The sequence below is a fragment of the Pangasianodon hypophthalmus genome, chromosome 15, assembly GCF_027358585.1.
Source record: "Pangasianodon hypophthalmus isolate fPanHyp1 chromosome 15, fPanHyp1.pri, whole genome shotgun sequence".
Lineage (NCBI taxonomy): Eukaryota > Metazoa > Chordata > Actinopteri > Siluriformes > Pangasiidae > Pangasianodon > Pangasianodon hypophthalmus.
In genome coordinates, this window is record NC_069724.1 from 12,429,439 (window position 1) to 12,451,485 (window position 22,047).

A 22,047-nucleotide genomic window follows, 5' to 3' on the forward strand; every position below is an offset into this window, starting at 1 on the left:
AAAATGCTATACAGCGTGCTTTCTTCTCCTGACGGTGTAGGAACCTTGATACAAGGGCTCTTTAGGCTCTGTAAGCTATATTTGCACGATTATTAACATTCACACATTTCTTATGACAAGCAGTTGCGTGTTGAAGAGAACTCGGCAAACCCGCAGACACTGTAAAGATTCGCAGATGTGGTAGAAATATTGTATCACGATACTTGAAGATATTTTACAATACGTGACGTGTTACAATATCTAAGCTTGATAACAGAGTGCAGTAGAGCTTTTCAGCATCGATAGGCTTCTTTTACCTATCGTTTATAAAAATAAACTACAAGTTAGCTAAGAAAAGAAGAGAAAATGAGACATTGGGTAAAAAAATACATTTTTAATTAGCTTCTTGTTTCTGAGAGTAACACAGGAGTCAGTTAGAGTTATATGAATATAATAATGTAGCGGTATAATAAAGTCGTATTGCCCAACCATAGCAGCAGAATATGAAACATTTTCATTTAAATGGCGTAGAATCTTATTTTGGTTCGACACAAGCACGCACACGCACACACACACACACACACACACACACACACACACACACACACACACACACCTAGATCCTGCATTGACAGTGTTGTTGTTGTTCGAATGCAGGCCAGTAAATCAGTCAAGTACAAACAATGTAAATGTGCTCTCAAAGATGCATCATCAATTCATTAAGGACTAATTATAAGCCTAACGATGTTCCCATACAGCATTATTCCTCTATTTAAAAATATAAAACATTCACTTTTGAGTTCAACACCCCTGTGACAAATTTATGTACATTAAAAACCCAGTTTAGTACTTTAAAAAAAAAACTGAAAGTGCATTTAATGCCACGATAATAATACACGGCAGCTCACATCTGCAGTTGCTGGAATGAAAAAAAAAATCCTTACTTTTCAGGGCTCTTTAAAATAATAGGTCAGTGTGACGATATGAAATACGACACAATACATTTTTTGGAGTTTTGTTTATTAAGTAATTTGATTTACTTTTATTCACAATGAGCATGTTACATGAGGTTGACATCGGTTTATATGAAAGTGGTGACTTTTTTTTTTTTGTAAATAACATACTTTAGTAGATGCGAAATAAAATATCATTAAAATCATTGTTTTTAGAGGTTTTTACACATGGCACAGCTGTTTTGCTTACAAAAGCTGTGATATAATGTTTTTGCCATCTTGCCTACAAGTACATTAGGGTTCATTTATAGATTTTTTTTTTTTGGAAACATCTCCCTTTGGTCTTATTAATTAGTCCAGCTGGAAAGTCTTTCTTATGACATTTTAATCTTACGTTTTTTGTTATGTTGGTGTGCCTGTGTAACTGAACGTAGACCTTAATAACAAACATATCCTCATGTGATATAACTCAAGTATTGGTAAAACACTGGATGTTGTTGAATGGGATTTGACATATTTTTGGATCCGGTGATGTCGTGTGATGTCAGCTAACAGTGTTTTTCATATGCAAAGTCAAGTAGCTCAGTCAGGATTATTTCCATCTTAAGCTCGTTAGCTGAAAAGAAAAATAATGACAAACAGGGCGTCTAGGCAGCAACAGCTTTTACACCGATTCCACAGTCAAGATAGGGGGAAAAATATTAGACGGTATTGAATCAAGTATCGGCCATTACTCTGAGTTCTGGTGCTCTGCTGTTGTATTTTTTTTAAGTAGGTGTGTGCCGATGATGAGTTATACAACATATTGCAGTATTTAAACTTTCTAATACTGTTATCATAGTCACTTAAAAATCAGGAGGAGACTGCAGAGACAAGCAGGTTTTCAGGGCAGCGTCTGTGCTGCTGAGATATAGAGTCCAGGTTGCATCAAAACTTTTTTCCTGTTTTCTACGGGTCCTTATTTGGGACAAATTTCAAGAAGCATCGCATGTGTCTTACTCAGAGAAGGCATTTCCAGTGCTATTTCCATGTTCAGCAGAAGATTTAAAAAACAAGTACATTTACTGAATTGCAGAACCCAGAGTTTATTTTAAAAATTAGAATGAAATTGTGTTTCGTTTGATTTTATATGACTAAAAGTAAAAAAGTGTGAGACTAGGTTGGAAAATACAGTATTGTTTCTATAGTAACAGCTCATTCACAGGCACTGGATGGTGGACGCACCACATAAGTCTAGTAATAAAAAACATAGAATAAAAACATTTCTTGTTATTTAACAAATAAAAATATGTAATCTTGATAGGGTGAAGTTTTCCTCAAGGAGATGTTTATTTAGTATTTATGGAAGGAGTCTCCAGTTACAGAGGTAAAGCTGTAACTGTAAGTTTTCTGACACAGGAAAGTCTTCAGTACAGAGTAATTAACGCTTTGTGGTTTCTCTAACATTGGTCTAACATGACAAGCTGCGTTTTTTTTTTTTTTTTACTTGTCTTATTAACTTCAAGAGAGAAAAGTATTGCCTTTTTTTTTATTAATTTTTATTTAAATACATAACCTATGCTTAGTTAAAAATTGATTGGATGTAAATGTGCGAGTACAGTGTGGCTGGATTTCGTTCGGTTGTATGAGAATAAAGTTGGAATAAAATGTATAACCACTAAACCTGCCCTTAACCTCAACCTTTGTAACTTTTCATACCCATTAATGTCGTACAAATTGTTAATCATTGATCTGATCATATTTATTTATGGCAATGTTGTGAATCCTGATAAAAGGACAGAATGCTTTAAAATCGTCTGTGAAAAAAATGGCACATTCCTAGTTTTAACATCAAATAAGTGATGTCTAAGAAAATCATGAACTGGCACTTTGGGAGAAAATTATACTTTCAGGCCTAAATGATAAGGCATCAAAATGTGCAGAAGCCATTGAAATACTACAGAATAATGTTTCTCAAATGGGGTCCGTGAAGCAGAGCCAGAGGGTCTGCGATTCTTAATTTAGTTGCAGTGATGAAAATCAAAACCAGTTATTATCAAAGTTATTATATTCACTGATTTTTATATTTATTAGCCTGTTTGACTGGTCTGTTGAATTTAATGGATTTAACCTCAATAACTCGAAAACAAGTTGCCGATAAATGAAGTTGGATCGGTGGAATGTTCATGAATAAAAAAAGCTTTATGGCTCCTATAAATAGCGGAAATAGTATTGTACACACTTAAATAATGAGGCTAATACTTGAAAGTTTGAAAAATGTGCGAAATTTGTTTTGCCTACAAAAAGTTGGAGAACCCCTGCTTGTAGAGGGATTATATAACTCCTAACTATCCCATCCTTTTAGAAAAGTTTGGCCCTGAGAATGCATTTAAACTGGCAGCCGTAGTGTTCACAGCTCTTTGCAGGAGTCCATGGTTTGTTTCTGAAACGAGCTCTTCCCCATTCCCAGGTTTTCTTGCTCAGTTGCCATGGGGCTCCCTCATCGCCCTGCGCCCTGCACCCCATGCTGAGCGGACACAAAGACTGAGGCCCGGAGTGGCCCCGAGCAGTGGTGCGGCCCGGCCGGGGGTTTGCTCATGAGAGGGGCGCATGCCGAGCTCGCGCATTTAGCACTAACAGCACCGCGGTCTGTGTTAACCATCAACGAAGCAGTCCTGCGCTCTGGTTAGGGTGCAACCTCGGGGCAAACCATGTCTCTGAGGCTGTGCACACACAGGGGTGCTAGCTGTGTGTGTGTGTGTGTTAGTGGCACCCTGCCTGCGTTTTGTCTTGGCACAATGAGGCCCCTCCGGTAAATAAATGAGCTACTCTAAATGAGTGTCTCTCATTCGCATTCATGCGCTCACCCAGTGGCCTAATCCAAATCTGGCTGAGCTGAATAATGTAGCAGTGCTGTCTGTCATGACCTTGGGGCCCCAAATCTGGCCATCCGTCAGTCATAACCCCACCCGAAAGGAGTCACGTCCTCTCCTCGGAAATTTTCATCAGAGCGACTGACGCTAAAGCTGCGTGCTATCAGCAGGCCATTAAACTCGGCTCAAAAAGAGCGTGCAATTTGTAAAAAAGTGTGGACGATGTGATGTTTTGATCTCTAATTATTTAGCATTTCGGATTAAAATTCTTGTATCATGACTTTTCCGCCTTCCATCCAACCCTTTAGCAGATCTGTAGCAGCTGCATCTTTGAACGTAGCTCATTAATGTGCACAAATTACAGACATTAGAAAGAGTGTTACAAGAGATCAAATCCAAGATTTAGCCAGGCATGCTGTGAAATATTAATGCATCTGTTTGGTGGCTGAATGTGATGATGTGCATTAGAAGAGTTTTAATTAGACTTTTAATAACTTTAATGATGTTTTAAAGAAACAGATGCGCTAAGTCGTTTCGTTCTTTATGAGGAATGATAGTGTGGTTGGATATTTCATTCATTTTCATACAAACTGTAAGAAAATGCCCAACCTTTTTATTTTTTTTTATACAGTATGTTTATCTAGCATTTATGGAAGGAATCTCCAGTGTCAGTGCTGAGGTAAAGCTGTCTGTCTTTTTTCTGACATGGAAAAGTCTTCAGGAGTGAGCAGTTTATGCTTTGCAGTATTGCAGTAAGATGAAAAGCTGCATTTTTGTCATATTAGAGAGGAAACACAGAGGCTGGTGAGGGAATGACTTGTTTATAGCTGCTATAACATAAGTGATAACAGGAACTAACTAGTTTTTGGATGTTCCACAACATTAAATGTAACTGTAATTGGATTAAAAGTATGATGTGTTGTTTTTTTAACAAATAAAAATTGGAATCCTTGGTAAATTCCTGTGTTATAAGATGAATAAAACACTCGGAGACATGCTGTTATAGGAAAATAATCAACACCACGGTGGTAACGGTAACTGTGCTCCATCACACCACCCCATTATCGACTGTTTTTCTATAGCAACACGACACGGAGTGTTTTATTCTTAACCTTATACTGTAAAACTTGACTTGACTTGGAAAACTATTTTTTCTCTGCACCTATAGAGGCCCTTGTCAGCCCTACTCAGCAAAATGATATACCATGATACTGTGATATTGTGTATAGTGAAGATGTAATATCTTTGCCATATCACCCAATAGTATAGTAGCAAGTGACCAAGTGTTTGTTTGTTGGTTTGTTTAAACCCATAAAAGAACAAAAAATTATTGATTGATCTACCTCTCATTTTAATCACAGGCTAAAGTAAACAATGTGCATTTTACTAGCGTTTTGCGTTTTGTGTTTGATATTAAAAATGAGCTTTGTGGTAATGGCTAGTGTTGAAATTCTTTAGGGGCTTTAGAAAGGAACTGCTGCTTTAGTTTTAATGCTAAAGTGTGTGGAAGCTCCCAGCAGCCATTCAGATGCGAGTGCCCCCTCCCTCCGTCCCCACATTACACTCTCACAGGGTTTCGGGGCTGTTAGAAAAGCGGTCAGGCCCACTTGCAATTACAAAATTTGGGTCAATTCAAGTTGGCAAGTTTTTCCTCAAAAGCCTCCTGCTTCATTTTCACATGGCTTGAGAATTATGTGCTGAGAAAGAAAGCTTATTATTTCTTCTGACTCACTTCTTCCACCGTGATTTACAAAAAAAAACGGTTGATTACTTCATAAGTTAGATATGTCGTTAAAGTAATCTTAGATTTCTGATTGATTTATTGTGTTAGGCAAATTTCTGCAGGGTTTTTTTTTTTTTCCTTTTACAAGGAAATCATCCAGTATTGACAATCAGCATTGTTTATTTATTGCTTCAGGGATGGATCAGTGGAGAATCAGTATTAAATTCCAGTCTTAATCTTCAGGGTGTTTGTGTATGTGGTGCCATGGAAGCTGATACCTTCAGCCATCAAAGAGATCCATCAGATAGATCTAAGCACTCAACAGCTGGAGAGAAGGATCTCGGGAAGAGCGGAACCGTTCCACGGTGCTGTTTTAATCCTGGATAATTCCTTCCGAAGCTCTGAGTGACAGATGTGAAACACTTTTCCCTATAAATCTCACAGATTTATGGCCTGCAAGTGAGCCACACCTTGTTTAAATGCATGTGTAGTGGGCCTTTAGAGAAATGTGAAATCTTTTTCTACTGGATATCTTGTAATGCCCTGCTCTTTTGCATCTCATGTTGAAAGGCCTCAAATGTTTTCCTTTATGTTCCAGCTCAGTTTTAATCTCCAATTAAAACACAAAGCCCCCCTTTTCTGCGGTTTGTGGAGAGTCGATGTTGTGATAGCTGCTCTGTGATGTTGTTTGGTGCTGCGTGAGCATTGTTCACCGTGTTTACCTGCCGTTTTTCCCCCTCTTTCCCGTTCCTGACTCCCCTGTGGCTGCCTGGTTTCTGCTTGGATTAAAAAAGAAAAAAAAACTTGCGTCCAAATACCAAATATTGACTGGGTTTTAGGAGCTCGGCTGTGTCCCAGCTAGTGCCCAACCTGTGTGAAAGGCTGCCATTGTTCGTGGCTTAGTGGAGCTTTGCCAGGGTCTGAAGTATGCACGCTTGTACACACGGGAAGGGCACAGCAGGGCTTGTAGGCATACGGAGGGGCATAAAAAATAGTCTGGAAGTGGCTCAGCCCTTATAGACTAAGGGGAAATGGGAACTGAGGGGCCCGGGCAGTATCGCCAGTACTGGAACTTTCTCAAGGGACACAGGGTCAGTGTTGCCAGATTAGCTGGGATCCTTTGCTATTATTTTGTGATTACCTTGAATTAGAAAAAATGACCTTGCTATATAGGGGTTGGGCGATACAGCAGTACAATACTGATATTGTGATAAATTAGGACACGATTCACTTTCCAGAGAGTATCGTGACATTATTAGTAAAATCATACCATTCACCGACTCTGCAGTTCTGTTACTCTCAATGCCGAGTAGCTGACGTCAGTGTTAAAATATATTTTGATTCTATGCTCCCTGTGAAGTAATTCACATTTTTTAGATGTTAAATGAAGATATCACTGAAGCTATAATTTTCTGTAGGTTTTTAACGCGGTACTGTTTTTGATACTTTGTGATGATATTGTAATACAATATTTTTGCCTTATACCACAGCTGTGTTGAATTTGTGAATCTGATTAGTCAAAAGGTGTTGATTAAGTTTCTATAACAGCAGCTCTGACAGTAGTGCTGACAGTAAGGAAAAAACAGGTTTATATTAGGGTGCTAAAAACGGTATCATTTCTATAGTAACAACTTACACAAAGCGTTGTATGGCGGGCTTTGTAAATGGATTAAAAAAAAAAAACCTTGTAATTCATGATATAGTGTACTTTTCTGTATTAAAACGTTTATTTTGGATTTTTGGAAGGAGTCTTTGTATCCGTCAGATACGGTTTCTCAGTAACATGACAAGCTGGTGAGGGAACAGCAGTTTATAGCTGCTATAATGTAAATGGTAACAGGAACGTATATATTTCATGGACGTTTCACAACATTAGGTGTAACTATAAACAGATAAAAAAAAAATTTGAATCACATGATCAAATTGCAGTCTTGTGAGAGGAATTAAACACTTTGAGATGTGCTGTTGTAGGAAGATAATCAACTTTGGTGTCGTACAGGTAACTCCACTCTTTCGCTTATTAATAATCGCTGATTATTACTTATATGTTGCCCACTTCAACAATCCTCGATAAAATGCTTCCTCAAGGGTTATTTAGTTAGTGTAAGTTTAAGCTTTCTAACCAGGGTCTACTCGGAACCTTTTCTAAAAGAGAAATCCTTTTCTAAAAGAGAAATTCTAGAAAGATTTTTTTTCTAAGAGTTTATTGGGCTGATTTGCCAAAGTTACATGTCAATGTTAGTTTAGAGAACGTTACGGTGGCTTTAATTTGGACCGGAAAAGAGTGCATTTCAATCCTGCATCCCTGCACAGTGAGTCAAAAAGGGCCGAGTCCTCCTGCAGGGGAAGCAGCACATCCTGCTGTTTATTGACCTCTCACATGGAGAGACTGCCTGACCCCTTACCTCGTTTTTATTTCGTCATGGCTGAATAGGATTGTAAGATGTAGGCATGTTCCGGTTAATAGTTATACGATATACAGCGATATTCCACAATATTGTTATTGTGGATGCCTCAAAATCTCATCACCACCACTGGGTTTGATTAAACAGAATAAAACCCAGCTGTCTGTTAGAGGTTTGCACGAGCACTGCGTGTGTGCTTCACAGTGATGGAAATCCCATAATTCAGTTCGCCAGATGGGAGTTTAATGGATGTTTCAAAAATGTGGCAAGCAGCTCTGTCGCTTCTGATTGAGAAATAATTGTTTTTTTGAAATGTGTCATTTTTTAAAAAAAAAGAACTGATCTGAAAAAATCAATTCAAATCAAAGACCTGAAAATGTTGAGGCGATTTTCATGATCTCGGCACACACACTAAAATAATTTGTCACAAGACTGTTTGTAGCAATGCAACTATTCCTTTAAAGAGCAAAAAAAAAAAAAAAATCAGGATTTGTTTTGTTGCCTTAGTGATCCATCTCTCTCCTGGGACTCTTCTGTTTTTCATCCCTTCGTGTTTACTCGTAGTAAACTGCTCATACTTTCAGTTCCTCTTTAAAATGTGAGTGTTGAAATGGCTTCTCCGCTTCCTTTGAAGGTCTGGGTGAAGGTATTAACAGAGAGACTTTAAAGGGCTTAAGAGGTCATCGGCCCATTGTGCGGAGACACAAAACACTTCCTCTGAACCCCTTCACCCTTCTGTCTCTCCTCCACTGAGCCACAACCTCACTGGCCATTCATATTCATCAACCTCGGGCCCTAAAGACCCCGATAAAGTTCTTGAAAGGATCCTAAAGTTGGCTAAACCTGCTTGATGTGCATTGTAGGGAAACATGGCGTGCGCTAACGACTGCTCTGCACATTCAGCTGAGGCGAAAGCGCAGAGCGAGAGCTCTTTGTTGCTCTTCATTACGGCACATTTAATCGCAATAGGAAATAATGATGGAGGCATTTGTCCGACAGACTAAGCTAATAAAAATTAAGCTACTTGGCAAGAGGAACTAACAGAAGGAACACTGTTGAGCTCATTGATGAGTTGTGTCTGTCATAGGAAGCAGGAAATAGGAAAACTCAAGACTGAATGTTGAGTAAATACTGAAAATATTAAACGCTTCTACCAGGTTCATTGGCTGAAAGAGAGAAATGCTTTTTTTTTTTTTTTTAAATAAAAAAAAAAAATATCAGGCTTTGACTTTAAAAAAAAAAGCAATGCACCTGGCATTTTATTTTTTACATTTTAGTAAATATTTGATATTTTTAAAAATTAATATGGCGGCCGTTAGGAAGAATACCATAACCACAAATATACTCCTTTCTGATTGACTAGCAGGTGTATCATTTCTTTAAATACATTCTCTGTTTAATATCTGCAAAAACATTATTACAGTTGTAAATTGGTGCTCTTCAGACTACGCAAACATGCCATCAAACATAATTCCGACAAGTTCTGTGTGTACACTTTTCAGTTGCCTTTTTTACTTAACAACAATTAAAAGATTTTAACATGTTTTCATTGAAGCAATTATAATGCGTAAATAAAGGCACCTGGCTTTTAAAAACCATTTAAAATGTTGAACCTGCATTTACCAGGTGGAAACTTGGAATTTGTGGAAATTTTCAAATTACTAGTGTGTGACATCATGTTGTAAACAAACAGGCTTAAACAACAGCATTGGCTTCCTCAGTTAAGGTAATAAAAATTTTATGCCATGTTTGTCTTAACTCTGTACGAGCACTAAAAGCTCATGAACTAGCTACAATCTAGCTAGTTAATGTTAGTGATAACTTTAACGTTGATGAAGTATTTCACAAAACAGTGACCTGTACGATAAATGTTGCAGATTTAACCGACTAATGTGTTGATTATGGGCTAAAGCTTATACTGCTATAAGCTCATTTAAAAGTAAAGAACTTTATTTGCGATGTTAAGCGATGGATTAAGCAGTCACGCTGATCTCTGATGTGTTGTGCTGAACTCCCAACTTATGGAGCAGGAATTCTTAGTTGACGGGGCGTTTTCTTTGTTTTCGTCCTAGTCAGACTTTCGAAAATCCGAGTTACGAGCTTTGGTCGAATGTAGCATTAGGTCAGGATTTAACGCTATACGTATATCACTTTCTAGTGCTGACGGTGATAGCTTACTGATAATATTGTTTAACTTTGCAATGTTTGTGTTTCCATAGACATAACTGTCTGCGTGCGAGGCGATCAGTCTACATGATCTCGTAATTGCCGTATTTCAAAATTGACATGAACGCTCTGTAAGAACAGAATGAGCTAATTACACTTTCTGAGATGTAGCTATAGCAACAGCCATATAATAGTAGACTGTTGATATGTATTGGAATCGAAAGTTAGCTAAATAAAGTGATATATTTCCATCAGTTATGAGGAAGCAAAACATATACAAAGCCTCCATGTAAGCATGATATAAGCATGATAACCTTATACGATATTGTTTTCAGTCTTCACCTCGATTATTTTCAGATACCTGGAGAGTTTCATGTTACATGTAACAATGTTTGAAGATATATTAGATCATCTCTTCGGTCCTTATTCTGGCAGTTCCATCATCACTTCTGCTGACTTAGCAAAATGCTATTTCCGACACCTAACATCATGTTTCGCATTACATTGTTTTTGAAACTTTATTTCAGTAACCGAGATTTTTATTCTGATTAAAACATCTCAGAGGGAACCGTGGTGTCATTTTTATCAAGCAGTTCATTAAAATGTAATTAAAAACCAAGTCGCTGCACTTGACTGGAGTGCTGTTTGTGTCATGTATTCAGCGCTTCTAGGGAAGGACTGTACGCTCTTGTTTAACACCCATCCTGGATGTCTCTGCTGTTTTTTACTGCAATTTTCTGAAAGTAACTGATTGAACAAAGTAGATGTAACTAAAAAAAACCTGTAATTAAAAAGCTGCAGAATCTTGTGTGAGAATATTTTTGTAGTCTTGGTTTGAGGAAGTTTTTTTAGCGAATTATTACCCTTTAGGGAAAAACTCAGAGCGTTCTCTTGTGTCATATTTGAGTACAGCTTTGAGATAGATAACGTATTAAAAACTGTTTGTGATTGCAAAGTCAGGTTGAGCCAGCAAGCCTTCACGGGCAGCGTTAGAGGAAAAACAGGTCAGGACGTCTATGATTGGAATTTCGGGGTGGACATTTTGTCTCAGTGCTGTGTTACATTTGGCTCGACTTTCTATCCACTTTTTGTTCCATTTTGGGGCTTGTTTTACGTCTTTACGATTAACATGTGTGAGTTTAATATTGGCCGATATGACAGCGTATTAAATACAGTATTTATTATTTTTCGGAGTCAAATAGTTGTATTTTATAAGGACAGAGAGCGGAGATGAGGCTAAGCACGCAAGCAGCCATTTCGTAACTCGCCTCCATTTTGTGTCCTGTGCAGAGCTGCTTTTTTTTAAAAGGCACATCAGGAAACCAAGTTTGACATTTTTGCTGGCAGGACTCACACAGTATCAGCCAAATTTGAAATATTATTGATGCAGCACTTTGGACACTGGAGTGAAAGCTTTCCAAATAAAATAACATAAAATTCCGAAACTTTGCGCCGTCGTGTGTCGTGGAAGTGCCAGCATGCTGCTCGGTTCTGGCATCCTGGCACTCGTATCGCTGGTAGAGGGAGCGTGCACGCGTGTCCTCCTTCTCCTTTATGCCTGTGTGCCGGTCTGGCCTCAGTTATTCTTGTGCATAATTGATGGAAAAGTTAGAATAGCAGAAGTAATGCGATGAGAGGGTGCAGCGAAGCGGTAAGGCGGCCGAGCGCAGAGCTGAGAGGGAGATCGCGTGCGTCGGGCAGCAAACACTCGCAGACGAGGAGAGGGCATCTGGAGTAACAGGTCCTGACACTGAGCCGGAGGAACATGTCAGCATGCAGTCAGTCGAGCTTGGCGTTTTTCATACAGCAGTACAGTACGTCATTCTCCTCACTCCAGCCTGGCTGAAAATAAACTGGAGTGTCGCTGTCATAATACGAGGGAAATAGTGCCTGTTTGGTGATGGTGAGCATGGAGTGGGTTTTGTTAAAGGGGCTTTGTACAGGTGAGTCAGCAGTGTCACATTACAAAGAGGTGCTAATGAGTGAACACCTCGGCTTTGTCTCATTAACAATGGGGGCGAGAAAGACGCTAGTCAGGATCATCCTGCTTCAAAGCAGCCTGAATAACACCCTGACTTTCACAAAATCTCTGATTCAATCTGGCCAGAAACTGAAACTTGACCACAGTGATGACAAAGCAATGCGTGGAATTAAATGGTGCTGTTAGACATACTTGCTAATTAAGGTCTGCTGGATGCTTGCTGCTAATTCCACTGTCAAAATCAATTTTAACCAAAAAAAATATGGCTACATCGCATACAGGATACAAAGAATGTACCAGTTGGGACCATTTTCTTTGGAAGCTGAGAAATTACAGGTATCAGTGCTCACATTTATTGTTTTTTTTTTGTTTTTTTTTCATTTTGAGCGATCTTTTGTGAATGTTATTATCTATATCAGTACCTAGTTGATTGCTGAGGTTAGTTTCATTAAAAAAGAAATCATACCACAAATAGGAAAACAATTTCTACTATATCCCTCTACACTTATCTTTGATCATCTACTGCAAATAATAAAGACTATTAATAATGACCACAGCTTCAGGTTCAGGCAGGTGACCAGAAGCCGTTTGGAGGTAGGTTACTATAGCAACAACAATAATACAGCATTAACCAAACCATTGAAAATGAAGCTCACAAACGCAACAGACTTATATTAAAAATATTACGGATATACATTTTTTCAATTAATAAACATACCTGGCAAATACTTAACAAACTCAGCTTCCTTTCAACAAAGTGTAACTCAAACACACACAATTAGTTTAAACATAGAATAAATTATAATCAAAATATTATTTAAACACATAATACTCCTTACACTCATTTTTATACTTATATTTTTCCGTAAGCTTTTATTTTCTCCTTGTGCATTATATTCCATTATTTTTAATCATTATATTTTTATTAATCCATGTGCAAAATTGCACTTTAAGTAACTTATTATTATTATTATTATTATTAAAATGTAAATCACATATACGCTCACATTATTATTATGAAAGTAGAAATATTTACCAATAAAATAGCAGACCTCACTTTGTAAAATATATATATTTTTTTTGCAATAAAGTTAGCAGGAAAGGTTCTGTAGTGTGATGCCATGAAATTAAACCTTTACCTGGATGTTTTTTTGAAAACATTTTTTGTTGGCGCAATGATAAACAAAAATTATTTTCCAGCTACTTTATTTGCATTACCTGGATGGTTCGTTATGGTGGGAAATAGTTATCTAAGCACTGAAAAACTCTTTAAAATAAAAAAGAAGCCCCTGTGAGAGACTTTTAAAGGTTCTGTGTAGATTCCCAAAACAAAAGCTAGAACCTCTTAGGAAAGCTAGAACCCTTGAGGAACCCTGTTTTGCTATCAGCGTAGAGCACTCATATGCCAAACACTATGCTAATGATGAATAGATTCACATTACACAGATTTACATTTAGAAGTTGGATTTCAGAAGTTTAGAAGTTAGAGAATAATATTTGAAACGAATTTGAAAAACTGTAAAATCAGATGAAAATTTGAGTGTAAATTTCCAGAGAGGTCAAAAAGTGATTGTGGTATAAAGTAAAGGAAGCCATCTGTCCTGTGCATAAATATTGCAGAGACTCTATAAAGGAAACATAAGCAGCGAATGTGCTCAGGAATCAAATAAAGTAACTTTATGCTCTGCTGCAAACACAAATACCTTCTCTCTCTCTCTCTCTCACACACACACACACACACACATTTGACTATTCTTGTGAGGATGCTCCGTTGACATTATTATTAATGCAACTAATTAATACTATGCTACTCCTAAACATAACCCTAACCTTAACCATAGTAACCAAATAGAAACAGTTTATTTTTTAAATAAAGTTGCCATTTTTAAATCAGTTTTCTTCAAAGGGTCTCCCTCCCCACAACACACACACACACACACATATTCTGTGAGCACCAGCCATTGATATAATGATCACTGTAGCTAATTAATGCCAAATATAACCTGACCCCCCCCCCCCCCCCCCATTTATTTATTTATTTATTTATTTATTTATTTATTTATTTTTGGGTCAGGACCAGGTTTGGACCTCACAGTGGGCTAATATGTGTATACACACACACACACTTTATTTAGTGAAAAGTTCTGTTGTGTTTAACAGCTCATCATTTTTGTGGTATAGAAATAGATTAGCAAAATATTATAAAGGGTGTCCCAAAAGTCTCCATACATAGCGGAGTATGAATACCAGCACCAGTCCATCACAACCTTGTAACAGCTTCCAGATCCAGCCATGAGAATGATTTCAATACGTTCTTCTCTTGTCAAAGGCATTCTTAAAGACTATCTGAAAAAAAATGTATATATATATATATATATATATATATATATATATATATATATATATATATATATATATATATATATATATATATATATAGTATAAACTAACTATGAAAAATTTTGTTAAACATTTTGCTAAAAAGTCTTCATTTCCCCTGTGTATGGATACTTTTGGGACACCCTGTGTATAATAATAACACCACAATATTGAATATATGCTTGTAGTTTAGTTGGGAAAGAAAATAAGAAAGGAAGTGTTAAATTTTATTCGAAAAAGAACAAAGTACTGAAGACCTTTTAACCCTTTCTTTCTATTGTAAACACAATTGCTCACAAAACCATATATTAATAATATAAAAAAAATGTCAAAATTAAATAAATGTGTAAAATACTACAAATTCTGACCGGTAATATAATTTATACTGACCTTCAATGTTGTAATATCCTTGTAATACCACAGGACAAAATTATCCCCCAAAATAAATAAATAAATAAATAAATAAATAAACATTCTGGCACAAATAGATGTCTGAGCATGTTAGTTTCTGTTCATGATGTGAATTTGGATTTTAATGATCAATGTACAGTTCCTTCTCATGTAAAAAAAAATGTATTTAATTTTAAATTGCTAAGACATTATTTACAGTGATACCACTGAACATTAACACATATGAATTTCATCTACACTTTAATTTGTCTCCAATTTAGTGAGTTCAAATTCTCTGCATTTAAAATAGATTGATTATTTTTTTAAAGAAAAAAAAAAAAACTATTAATTGTGTGCTGCAGCCACAGTAAGAAATGTTTATATATATATATATATATATATATATATATATATATATATATATATATATATATATATATATATATATATATCCTTTTGAATTACTCCAGCAAATGATTTCTAAGAAAATAAATTCCACATTCTGTTTTTCTTAATTTATACTTTATTAGAGTCTGTCTGCTTTATTATTCTCCACATCTTTGCAGTATCGACTTGTCCTGAAAATCAATTATACAATATACTGTTATAATCAAATTATTATATGGCCTACGTAGGCAGCATTTCTAGCAGGTTTTGAACACTCTGTAATAAAGAGTCTCCATTTAAAGGCAATATAAAGACAGATGATTTATATGATTCCTTATTTTGGGCAAATTTGATCAAGAATTGCGTGTCAAGGAAGTCCTGAATGAAACACTTCCAAAGTTAAAAATACAGTTTTGCAAAAAAAAAAAAAAAGTTATTATTCTACATTATTGTATATGTGTTGGCACTGAGGGGTTAAATGCAACCTTTCTGTGACTCTCACTTGCTCACTTGTCCTCTGTTATGCCCCTCTGAGCATCAGGAATGATTCAAGGCCCAAAGTGAAAAGGGGAATAGTGCACTGAATGCGTGAGCATGGCTTCAGTCACATGGATGTGTGAGCTCGGGTGGTGAGGTGCAGACACGCGATGCACATGGGACACGCAACATGCATTTACTGTACAGCCTGCATGCATTGACTTCCAAAAAAGGAAAAAGCCTACAGCATTATTCCTCTTTGCCTGAGTGACATTGATGGAAAATTAACTGTGGATTTTTTTTCAGTATTGTATCATTTTCTCAAGCACTCACCCTTTAATTATCAAATTTTCAGCATTGTTTCATTTTTCATTGATATCATCCTTCAGGAATTCTCTTGGATGCTGGAATAGCAGCTTCGTTACTATCTTATAATGAGTGCACACTTTTCTTGAACTAGGTCACACAAATGGAGAAATCAGTGGGAGTGGTCAGAAATGTCGACCAATAGATGCACAGATATGGTCTCTGCAGATGTTGGGTGACCAATCAGATTTGGAGGGAATGAATATAGAGCACGTGATTGCTTTGCTTGGTGTTTTATATAAAAGTTCATAAACTGGAAGCTGCTACTGCGTTCACATTTAATTGTTGAGATGGTCTGAGAGTAAGAGAGTGTGTATCCTCGTAAGAGACACACACGCACTCACTCCTGAAGACCTTTCGCTCTCTGTGAGATGTGCCTCTTTTGCCACAACTTTTCCACCAACACAGAGCATGCGTGGGTTTAAGGTACTGATAAATCTCTTGAGAATAAAAAAAAAAAAAAAAAAAAAAACGGCCTACATTTACAGCCATGTAAGAGTTGTACATTTACGTAATCAGGTGTAGGAGTTTGTGAAAAAGCATATAGACAATTATCACACACAAGATGGGAGATACATATTAATATTCCAGCTTTTAGTCCTTTGTTTTTGAAAGAAAATAGTGTTTTGTTGCAATTTTCAGCAAAATTTTCACAATTGTTTCTTCCTCTCACTGTTGATTCACAGCTACAGTGTAACATTTGCCTTTTTTCCAGCAATGATTTTCAAACCCTTCGGCACTGTTTACATATTTTTAATGCCAGTTATGTAAATAACTTGCTCGAGTCATTGTATTGGCAAAGCAACGATGCCATCTCCAAACCACTGACCTCACCAGATTTTGGTTTCCAAACAGCAGCATTCTGTTGCTGGAATTAGTTCTGTTGCTGCCTATTAGTCCATTTGCCACATCCAATTCAGAGTGAAATGAATTCTTTTGGTTTGTTTGTTATTTGGTTTGGTTTCACATTGCACATAATTAAACAAATCAAAAGCCAAAAAAATGGCTGAGGGACGCATAAGGCTGAAAACCTACTCATAAAACAATTTTTTTTAATTTTAGAGCATGGAGAACACAGAGTTGGCACTAATTAAATAATTTGCCGATTATATAAATAACTAGTTTAAAACGTTTATCTTTAGCATACTTAGTTTTGCTCACATTTAGTCTTCAAAACTCCTGGCATTTCTGCAGTGCTGCTGCTCTGTCCTTTGTCTCAGTTTGCACATCGTGTCTACAGAAAAATATTACAGAGGGCGAGAACACACCAGGGTTCCATTCTCTAAACTGTGTATATGTGAAAATGTCCTCAGATCAGAAGCAAGTACCTTGGTGGTGGAAATGAGGTATCGGTCCTCCTAGAAAGCTCTGTTTGATTTCTGCGTTATGGCCACTGAGTGTGTTATAAGGCTGACTATCAGATATCTGTGGGATAAAATGGCTCACATTTGGCCAGAATCCAGGCTCAGTTTTGTTCTCAGCCTCTTTTACCTGCTCACATGGTACTTTAGTTCAGTTCTGTTCTGGAACCTTGAAGCTTGTGATTTGAAATTGCAGAACTGTTGGGTTCTTGAGGTAGATCGTTCGTAAGGGGCTCGTAATTTAGCTTTTTTTTTTTAAATCATGGTTCGCATGCCTTTACAAATAAAATTCAAAATTCAAGGTTTATAAAAGGAACTTTTTTAAAATGGAGTGTAAATATCTTTTCAGTATTAGTTAAAAAAACTTAAGGAAAATGTACAATTGTCCATCCTTAAAAGTATATTGCATTATTCTATATGTACATACTGTATATAGTATACAGCTAGCTGCCATTTGTGAAATTATAGACATTTTTGGCTACATCCTGCACTCCTACACAGGTTAATTTTAAGACAAAAAATAGAAGACATAAAAATGTTAAATAAATAAATGTACATGTACTTTATATTTAATATTTGCCATTCATTTAAAATATATATTGGCTACATCCCCCACTCTTACTCAGGCATACAATAAAATAAAGTGCTTTTTGGTTCAATTCTGGTTTCGATCAACATTCAGCATGTGATGTATGTAGACAGTGTAGTTACACAAGCGGGGCAGAGGGATAACATTTAGCACAAACATTATTAAGTACAAGATATGAACTACAATAGACATGGCAATAAATACACTGTGGCAGTGAGGAACATGATCTACAGTCGAATCCACTGCGTACGGATATAAAGTGGCAGTGCGATTTATTTAAGATGAAATCAGATATTGAATTTCCGTCCTCATGTAACCCTGCTGAACTGATAATAATCTATCATCTATGCTTGGACTCTTTTTCCCAGCAGCCTCTGCATGTACACCACCATACTCGCTGTTCCCTGTGCAGTACATGACTCATATTTTTTAATTATACCACTTTGCCTCCCTCAGTTTTGCAAGTCCTGTGTTTCTCATTACTGCTGTCTTGTTTTTTGACATCACTTCCTGTGTGAGGCTGATACGGTGTGCAGAGATCGTCAGTGAGTCCAGATGCTCTTCAGATGATTGCGAGGCACTGCATGATTTTAATTTGAGTCCCCACTCTCGCATAGTCGACAGTCACTCATTTTATTTGCGGTGGAAATGTGGGAGCAGACAGGGTGGAGACGCTACAGCTAACATCGCTAACAGTGCACGTTGCTCTGCTATTACACTTATCAGATGTGGCACGTCCTGCCCTGTTTGTAAGCCTTTAACCCTTTCTGACCTACAGAAAAGCCTTTGCTCTGATCTACAGAAAAGCCTTTCTGCTTTTGCATTGCCTTGTGTTTTGTATGATTACAGATCTCCAGATTGAGTACAACCCAGTTAATGAGATATGTTGCTCAATAAACCCTTTTATTCACAATTATATGTTAGTCCATAAATAATAAAATGGCACATGCTTCATTCCTTTTCATTCTCTGTGTCTAAATAACTGCTACTTTTGGGCAGCAAATTAGTGAATGAAAAAAGTTTACTAGTTAAACCGATGTTTCTAGTTTTACAATAAACACCCTGCAATTCCCACATACAAAGAACTAACACTGCAAGTACACCATTCAATTAGTATTTATGTGCCGTCTAGGATGTATTCCCGCCTCGCTCGCCGTATTCTCAGGATAGGCTTCGGATCTACCGTGACCCTGACCAGGATAAAGCAGTTACTGAAGATGAATAAATGAATACATGAATATTGGCTCTATCTTGTCATTGTTGGCCAGTCTTCTTGTAAATATACACCTAGTTTGCTTGCTAAAGTCCATACCTGTGCATGACTTTTTGTGAGACAAAAATCAGAGAAATATATCTAGATGAACTACACTAAATCAGACGAAAGTATCCAGCTAGACTAGACATAATGAGACAAATATACTTAGCTAGATTAAATCAGATGAATAAACAACATTAAGTCAGATAGCTATAGCTAGCTAAAAAATGAATTTAGATGAATATAAGATGAGTAATGTAGCTGGCGTGAAAGTGATATATGTGAGAGCTGTAACGTAACTGATGTCACCTCTATTTCTAATTATAAATAACGGTTGAAAGAAGATGCAAAACACAATTACGTAAAAGATAAAACACACACTTAAACAAAAGACATTGGTCAGGAATGTCTTTGAGTCGTGAGTATTTACTGCCTCCATTAGAAACAGCTCCATTGTGGTGACTTCAGCCCTGAAAGAGACGAGTGGCAACAGTGTGTGTGTGTGTGTGTGTGTGTGTGTGATGGGAAAAAGCAAGAAACAGATAATGCCGTGTTATTCACCACCCACATAAACAGACTAAGACAAATAAAAGCACTCATTCATTTGCATTCATTTCACAGAAACCAGAACATACTAATTAATATTTTAGGTTTTCCTTTTTTGTCTCTGGACCGTGTTGGAGAGAGCAGACTTGTTAGCCACACATAACCTCAAGAAAGCTGTGCTCCAACTACTTCACATAAAATATATATATAACGTAATAGATTAGCAGTGTAAATGGTGTAAGCTCAGAACGGGAAATGTAGCGCTTATAGACAGGTTGGTGAATAAGAATTAAAACATGCATATAAAACATAACATAGGATTACAACATAACATGGCATTCTGTTATAGGTAAATAATCAACAGCAGAGTGGTGTGATGAAGAGGAGTTAACTGTTACCGCCCCGAAGTTGATTATTTTCCTATACCAGTATGTCCTGAACTGTTTTATTCCACTTACACTGCAGTAAATTAAACTTTTGAATTTAGTATTTAGAACTACACATTATTTTTATTATTATATATAGTTATGGGACAATTGCAAAATGTTAGTATGTTATAGCAGCTGTAAACAGTTGTTCCCTCACTAGCCTCTTTGTTTCTCTCTCTTGAAGATATTAAGACAAAAAATGAAGCGCAAGACGTAAACTCCTCTGTCCTGAAGACTTTCAAGTGTCAGAAAACTTACCGTTACAAAGCTGTTACTATAGAAACGCTTATGTATCAGAATGAGCACATTAATATAAACCTGTGATTTGCAGCTGCACTATTCAATTCAATTCAATTTTATTTGTATAACTCTTTTAGTAATGGAAATCACAAAGCAGCTTTACAGAAATATATAAACTACTCTCAGAGCTTATAGAAAAATAATCCACCCTTTTTGACCAATCAGATTCGAGCACTGTGGTACAAAACCGAGTACTGAAATATTGAAATAAGACACTGAATATACTGTAGTTCTTTGTTACACTCTAGAATGCAGACGAACCTGAAACCAATTATTTCTGGCTTTTCTTACATCAAGACAATAAAACATTCTGTTTGTGAGACAGAAGAAAGAAGCAGAAGCTGACCCCATGGCAGTGGTGCAATGTTAGATCCAGAGGTTTATGGTCCAGGGTCACATTCACATTGCTTTGAGTTCCTGCCCCATACCGTGCAGTAGTGCATTAACCCCCACGAGCGAAGAGGCTCCAGCCTGAGCTAATCGCCGCTCCGCTCTGAGATGTTTATGATGCATTTAGAATGTTTTATGTCTCTTGGAGCATGTGCACAAAATCTGTCTGATTATCCTGAAGTAATAATTCATGTTGATTCGTGCTGCTTTTGGTTCGGGCTTAGCAAGGGCACACTGAACCTGGAAAGTGAAGCTGCTTTTCCTTGCTTCACTTCCTTTTGTAAAAAATGTACAATACATATCATATTTCGGGAAATTCCATGTTGTTTTAGAGCACTGCTGCCATTCAGTTCATCCACTCTTGTAAAACTAGAGGTATTTGGTGAAACCAGGGAGCTTATTGATTATTGCTAATCTGGATAATTTCTTTCAGGTAAATTGGTAGACAAACAGACAGACTCTTAGTGTATTACTCACTCAGATGAGTTGTCATCCACCATCTTTGGTGGTGGACAGAGCAATTATTTTAGTACGTTCACATCATGCTGAAGTTACAGTAAGTATGAGATGACAGTTCAGAGCTTCTATTTTAAGCCATTCGTCTATTCATTCTCAGAAACTAGTCACCATAATGGATGAAATGTGATGACGTCTAGCAATCACTTAAATCCTATTTTGGTGTCTTTCACTTGTTTGTTTTAAGACAGAATGCTAAATTCTATCATATAAAAATGTAAACTGTACATTTTTTGCTCTACAATTTTTTCTAGGTTAATAATAGAGAATGACAGAGTTTATTCAGCGCTTCTCAGAATTCTCAGATCTGAAGTTTACACTTTGTGGTTTCTCTGTAGCATGACAAGCTGCAGGTTCTTTTTGGTTTTCAAGAAAAAGAAAATGAAAGGCTGGTGAGGGAACTGTTTATAGCTGCTGTGATGAAGTGATAACAGGAATTCACTTCTTAACTATAAATAGATAAAAAGAATGATGTGTAGTAAATAAGTAAATAATAAGTGAAGTAGGTGCAAGTTACTGTGGTATAAGATGAATGAGAGGAAAATAATCCACTTTTGGGTCCTACCAGTAACCACCCCAACACTGATACCTTTCATGACATTAA

At 36.8% G+C, this 22,047-nt stretch overlaps 1 protein-coding gene across 1 annotated transcript in view; it reads left to right on the forward strand.

Moving 5' to 3' along the window:
* The window catches only part of efna5a (ephrin-A5a), a 66,549-nt gene that overhangs the window by 1,865 nt on the left and 42,637 nt on the right, over positions 1-22,047 (forward strand). The window lies entirely within an intron of this gene.